Consider the following 7,163-nt stretch of genomic DNA (forward strand, 5'->3'; position numbering starts at 1 on the left):
AGGGACAGCGCCCAGGCCCAGAGTTCAGGCCCCACGACTGGACCAAAAAAAAAAGTACTTGAATCTTTGTGGCCTGGTGCTGTAAATGTACCAAATTACAATACAGTGTTTTGGATACTATTGGTAAATGAATATGCAGATGATCCTTGGAAAAGTATCTTCTTTGATATTATGTAAAGTTATTTGGTGGTAGTTAAAACTGAAACATTCTTATTTTAAGATTTGACCTCAAGTATAGTTTTTCTGATTTTTTTTAGTATGAAAATGCCTAGCTCTGATATTAATCATGATTGAATGATTTTTTTGGGGGGGGGAGGAAGTAAGCTTGAAAAAATTACCTATGAAAAAGAAATAGTTTGAAATTTATGCCACCCAAATTTGAAATTTATGTCAACCCAAATAATAATGATTGTCTTTTCCCCTAAATACTTTAAACAAAAGTGGCTCAACATTTTAGTTGATGTAAGTAACAGACTCCTAACTCAGACAAGGATAGGCTAAGATTTGACTTTAGGTCTGGCAAGGACTATGGGTTTTGTTTCCATTGTCTCCACTCATCTGCTTCCTCAAAAGAGGTCTTCCCTGGGTACTGGTAGCTCACTCCTGTAATCCTTGCTACTTAGGAGACTGAGATCTGAGGATTGTGGTGCGAAGCCAGCCCAGGCAGGAAAACCCATGAGACTCTGATCTCCAGTTAACCATAGAAAACTGGAATTGGAGCTGTGGTTCAAAGTGATAGAGTTCTCTTCTTGAGCACAAAAGCTCAGGTACAGCATCCAGGCTATGAGTTCAAGCCCCAGGACTGGTGCAATATTATTTTTTTCTAATTTAATAATGAGCAAGCTACTCTATTTCAAATTTTAAAAATGTGATTCTGGAGCAAGCCTTTTCTTTATATTTCAAGAATTGCGTTTTTTTAATGGGGCACAGCGATCTGAGCAGAATAAGGATTACAGTGATACACTAGTGTCTTGATTCATGATGCTTCTTAAATTTTTTCACTTAGCCATAAACTCAGGTGAGTAATTTTTTGGTTTAGTTAGCCCCGGGGGATTTTTTAAAAAGCATATATAGAGAGCATTCATTACTTCATTTGCATAATTTAACAGTTGTCCTACTTCTTACTTTTAAAAACTAAGACTGGTCTAGAATAAATATTTGGAGTTTGATAGGATCTTCTGTATATTTTCCTTTAGTTCTTCAAGGAAAAGACACTTCGGAATTAAAATCACCTGAGGCTAGATCAATTGTAAGTACTGACATAATATAAAACAACTACTCTTATTTCTGTTTTTTGTCATTTATTGCTGCTTGTTAGTCACAATGATTCCTTTGACAAGAGAATGCTGAAGGCTTAGCAGTTTTTTCCAGGACTTCAGATGTAGTTACCTTTTATCTAGGCTGTCAATATATGAGAGATGACATTTGATGGCTAATGTTTTTTACCATATCTTTGTAAGTTAAGAAGTGAAATTGGATATAAATATACCTACTTTTCTTATGCTAATAAGAACAGATTGATAAACTACTCATGAAAAGCCTATTTTGTATTAAAAAAGATTTTAATAGCATATATAAGTAATACAAGAGGATTCATTGTGACATTTCCCCAGACACAAAAAAAAACCTTTAATATTGTGAGGATTCCAAGTCCAATAATACAAACACATAAAGAAAAATAGCCCCAAACCTGTCCAGATTGTTTTTTAAGCAAGTAGTTTAAATGTGTTACTGCTTTTTTCTATTTAGAGTCTGCTAAGAGAACTGTTTTACGAAACTGTTTTAGAAAACTGTGGGTTGACTATAACCAATGAGTTAGAAGTTTATATATATATATATATATATATAATATTTTATAGGTTTGTCAGATGCTAATAGGTAATGCCTGTAATGTTAGGTACTCAGGAGACAGAGATTTGAGGATCATGATTCAAAGCTAGCCTAGGCAGGAATCTTTAATTAACCACAAAAAAGCCAGAAGTAGAGCTGTGGCTCAAGTGGTAGAGCACTAGCTTTGAGATATATATGTATGTATGTATGTGTGTGTGTGTGTGTATATATATATATATATATATATATATGTGCCTAGGCCCTGAGTTCAAGCTCCAGGTCCAGCACAAATATATATATATATATATATGATACTAGTAATATAGAATTATATACACTATATTATATTTCATATTATATTATGTATTATGTATGTGCTATATATTGTGTATTATATTTCACTATGAAATACAGTGAAATAATTTTTTGACATTTTTTATTGTGAAAATACTGTACAGAGGGGTTATAATTACATGGTCAAGATAATGAGTACATTTCTAATCAAGCATTGTTGCCTCCTCCTTTGTTTCCCCTTCCCATCTCTTTCCATCCTCCCCCCACCTCCCCAACCAATCCTCCCCCCCACCAAAGTTGTAAAGTTCGTTTTCAACATGACTTGTACATCTCATTGTTGGAATGGGTCCATCTGTATCCCTATTTAAACGATTTGTTTTTCCCCTTCCCCTCCACAAATTATACCGACATCAAATATAGTATTTCCCTATTCCTGCTTAGCGGAGGGTTTTGTTGTTATTTTCGGCAGTACTGGAATTTGAACTCAAGGTTTCATGCTTGTGAAGCAGATGCATTACTACTTGAGCTACTCTCTAAGTTTTGTTTTGATGAATGGGTATTATATTTTTCAAATGATTTTCCTGCTTTAATTGATAGAATCATGTGATTTTTCTTTTTAGCTTGTTGATATGGTAGATTAAAATCAATTTCTCAACATTTGAACCAATTTTTGAACCAATTTTTAATATGTCGGGTAAATCACACTTGGTTATGAAATATGATTCATTTTATTCATGAAATGATTCAAACTTGCTAATGTTTTGACTGAATTTTTAATGCTTAAGATCATAAAAGATATGGGTCAGTAGATCTCTTTGTTTGGTTTGGTTTTGGTACTGTCTTTGTGTTTTTTAAATTTTAATATCAGGGCAACAGGCTTATAATATTAGATTGGGTGTGTTCCCTTCTATTTTCTGGAAAAGATTACTAGGCTGGGAAGGTGGCTCAGTGGTAGAGCGCTTGCCTTGCATGCCTGAGGCCCTGGGTTCGATTCCTCAGCACCACATAAGCAAAAAGAAAAAAGCCGGAAGTGGCGCTGTGGCTCAAGTGGTAAAGTGCTAGCCTTGAGCTGAAGAGCTGAGGGACAGCGCCCAGGCCCAGAGTTCAAGCCCCACGACCGGACCCAAAAAAAAAAAAAAAGATTACACTAAAATGGTGTCAGTGCTTCAAATGGCCAGAATGCATTCGGCCTATGATGTCCTTGTTTAAAGATTCTACAATGACAAATTCCATTTTCTTAAGGGTTTTAGTACTAGTCAGAATTTTCCTTGTTTTGGTTGAATTATGGTAGTTGGGGAGGGGGAGCAGGTAAGAATTAGTTCACTTCTAAATTTTTCTTTTTCCAGAACTGGGGTTTTAGTGCTGAGCCTCATCCAACGGAGTCATGCTTCCAGTTGTTTACCTTTTAGTCTGTTTTTCAAATAATGCCCTGCACTTCTGCCCAAGAGAGACCTCTGACAATGATCCTTCTACCTCTACCTCTTTAATAGCTGGGATTATAAGTGTGCACCATCCTATCTGGCTTGTTAACTTTTTGCATGGGCTGTCCTTAAACTTCAATCCATCAATCTCTGCCTCTAGAGTAGTTGAGATTATAGATATGTATCACCAAGTCCAGATCTTTTAAGTTTTTTTATTCATAAGCATAAAGTTATTCATGGATATAAAAGCTAATGTTACAGATCACTTTGGTGCTGTGGCTCAAGAGGTAGAGCGCTTGCCTTGAGCTGAAGAGCACAGGGACAGCGCCCAGGCCCAGAGTTCAAGCCCCACGACAGACCAAAAAAAAAAGGTTTGGAGAAAACAGGAAATGGTTAGTATTCAGAAGCCAAGGGCACACTTTCCAGAAAAGGATGCAGTTAGTGTCTTACTCCCAGACCATGAGAACTTTAGGATGCCTTCCCTTTCCTTCTGCAATATACAGAAACAATGAGTAGCCCCACTTTGCTCTGGCACTCTGGATGATGAAGCGGATTCCCCATATAGGCCTGTGGTCTCTCAAGCTTCTACTCAATCCCACGCCCAGTTCTTCTCAACTCTGGGATCTGGATTTCCACAGTAGTAGTTAAAATGATACAGTATACTAAATAATTTCAGATTCGGTCATGAAGTCCACCTCATGAAATTATGTAGTCCTGTTTGAAACATCATGTGCCTTAACTGCTAAAATATCCATTCTAGGAATCCAGAGGCTTTATCATGAGTCTGATGCACACTTCTGTATAACAACCCACTCTAAACACAATTACTTATTTGTGTTCACAAAACTGCAGTTGGGCAGGACTATCAGAGACAGCTGTGTCTTCTCTTTTGTAGCAGCTAGGTCAGTCTGATAACCGGCTTGCTGTCTATGGTATGAAGGCACCAACAGGTAAGGGCTGGAACTTCGAGCATTCCTCAGGCATCTTTCCCAGTAGACTCTTACATGGTGGCTATTTATTTGTTTGTTTATTTTGTGCTCATCCTGGGGCTTGAACTCAGCACCTGGATGTTATCCCTGAGCTTTGTGCCCAAAGCTAGTGCTCTACCACTTGAGCCACAGCTCTACTTGGGTTCATTGGAGATCAGAGTCACACAGACTTTCCTGCCTAGGCTAGCTTAGTACCATGATTCTCAGATCTCAGCCTTCTGAGTAGCTAGGATTATAGGAGTGAGCCACCAGTGCCTAGCTTTGGCTATTTATTTATATTTATTTATTTATTTATTTATGTCTGGGCTGAACTCTGGGCTTGGGCCAGTTCAAGGTGAGCTCTCTACCACTTGAGCCACAGCGCCACTTCTGGTTTTCTAGTGGTTTATTGGAGATAAGAGTCTCAGGGACTTTTCCTACCTAGGCTGGCTTTGAACCATGATCCTCAGATCTCAGCCTCCTGAGTAGCTAGTATTACAGGTGTGAACCACTGGTGCCCGGCGGCGGTGGCTATTTATTTTTTAAAGAAGACCAGGTAAAACATGACTGGTAGTATTCCACACATAAAAAACTTGTGAAAGAAGGAAGGAAAGAATGAAAATTATGTATACTACATAGGACCATGATTTTTCTACATTACAATAGATATATCATCATTAGTACTCTTTGTCCAACATACTGAAGAAAAACAAAAAATTTAAGTCAATATTATTTAAATGAAGATAATAACATTTGGCACACAAGATTTTCTAAGAATTAGAAGTAATTTTTGAAAAGTTACTTAAATGTCTTTGCTGTAAAATAGCAACACTCAAACACAGGGAAAATCATGCCATATGGTTCTAAAATAGTCATATTTGGCAAGGGCAATTGAGCTGTTGATTTGGTTAGCTATCACCATTATGTAGTAAAAGTGGTAGGGCCAACAAGCGTATCATTCTATTTGTGACAAAGCTTTGTGAAATCTCTCAATGCTGCAGATATTGCTTTGAATTGGGATTCCACTTGCCTAGTATATCTTGTTAAAGGATAAATGATTTTCAGATATTTTAAGAATAATATTGATGTTTTTACCCAAATCCTAGTGACTCATGTTTATATCATGAGATGAAACAAATTATAAGATATGTGCGGGTGGGGGAGAGTGGGGAGGGGAGGAGGGAAAGTGGAAGAAAAACAAGGGAGGGAGTAACACTGTTCGACAAAAAATATACTCATTGCCTTACTTATATAACTGTAACCTCTCTGTATATCACCTTTCCAATAAAATTTAATTTAATTTAAAAAGATATATTCTTGTTTAAACACAAGGCCATTATGAAACATCCTCCCTTTTTACCTGTTAGACATAGAATCCTAGTAAGAGTAATAATAGTTTGACACAAAACAGGCACAAAATATGGAGAAAATAGTTTGACACAAAACAGGCACAAAATATGGAGAAAATAGCAAAACGTAAAGTTTTGTTTGTTTTGGAAGACACATTTTAATGAAAATTGGTCAGTAAGATGTGGACTCCATTGGGTTAAATAGTTACAGATTCTGAAATGCTACGTGTTATCATCATCTGATTCATCTTCTTCCTTCAAAGATTCCTTAGCATATTTCTCTGCTTCTTCCTTTATGTTTTTTGGAACAATTTCATGTCTTCCTTTGGTTAATTCACCAACCCAGCTGAGCTCTAATTCAAAAGCTTTATCCTTAATTTCATCATGTATTATGTAAATTATTTTTGCAACTTCTTTAACAACATCATGGCAGGTCATTTCTTTCATCTGAAGTTTTTCTATTTCTGTCTTTGCAACTTGCCTGGCTTTGCCAATGGCACAGCCCCAATAACCATAAGAAACACCTGATGGGTCAATCATGTACAGTTGTGCACCACCATTCACACTGTAAGACCCTAACATGAAACTGCAGCCAAAAGGTCTAACAGCACTGTACAGTGTATAAGCATGTACGTACATAGCCACTGTCTGCAAAGGTTTCAGTGTTATAGCCAAAGTTAGATCTAAAGTTGGAAGCTTCCTCTCTTGCTATGTCTGCTAAAGAACGAGCATCTGCCAACAAACCTGCCATTCCAACATGCCGATCAACATTAAAAAGCCGTTTGTTAGAACCTTCTTCATAAAGCTTAGAAAGGACTAACTTCTCCACCCCAAAGACAACGCCATCTTTACATCTGATCCCAATAGCTGTACTGCTATTTTCCACCGCTTTCATAGCATATGCAACTTGAAAAACTCTTCCATCAGGAGAGAAGGTAGAGGCTGACAGGTCACGCCCGGTGCCGATGGAGCTCATTTTGCCGCAGACCCATGGGGATGCGCGGGGCTCCCACGACTAAGAGGCCTGTTCCACGGCGGCGTTGTGCACGCCAGCAACGGGAAAACGTCAAGTTTTAACTACACAAATATCCATACATTTCTGAAAAACAATATCTGAAAAGGATTATTACAGAAAAATGATTAATAATTAGTGTGGTTAGGTTTTTAACAAATGTAAAAGAATATTAAAATAATCCTATTAGTGCATAGCTCTTATTATGCATACTCATGTCAATTAGAAGAACTCACTAACTGAAAGGTGAGTTTTAGCAACAAATGAAAAATACACTCTGCTGCAAAAA

At 37.2% G+C, this 7,163-nt stretch overlaps 1 pseudogene across 1 annotated transcript in view; it reads right to left on the reverse strand.

Moving 5' to 3' along the window:
- Positions 1 to 6,870, reverse strand: part of LOC105984284 — a 12,804-nt pseudogene extending 5,934 nt beyond the window's left edge. The window contains exon 1 of the transcript XR_001174986.1: positions 6,068 to 6,870. The product of XR_001174986.1 is annotated as a proteasome subunit alpha type-3 pseudogene (transcript). The remainder of the gene's footprint in view (positions 1 to 6,067) is intronic.
- Between the last annotated feature and the right edge of the window lie 293 nt (positions 6,871 to 7,163).

The sequence above is a fragment of the Dipodomys ordii genome, unplaced genomic scaffold (genome assembly GCF_000151885.1).
Source record: "Dipodomys ordii isolate 6190 unplaced genomic scaffold, Dord_2.0 Scaffold2, whole genome shotgun sequence".
Lineage (NCBI taxonomy): Eukaryota > Metazoa > Chordata > Mammalia > Rodentia > Heteromyidae > Dipodomys > Dipodomys ordii.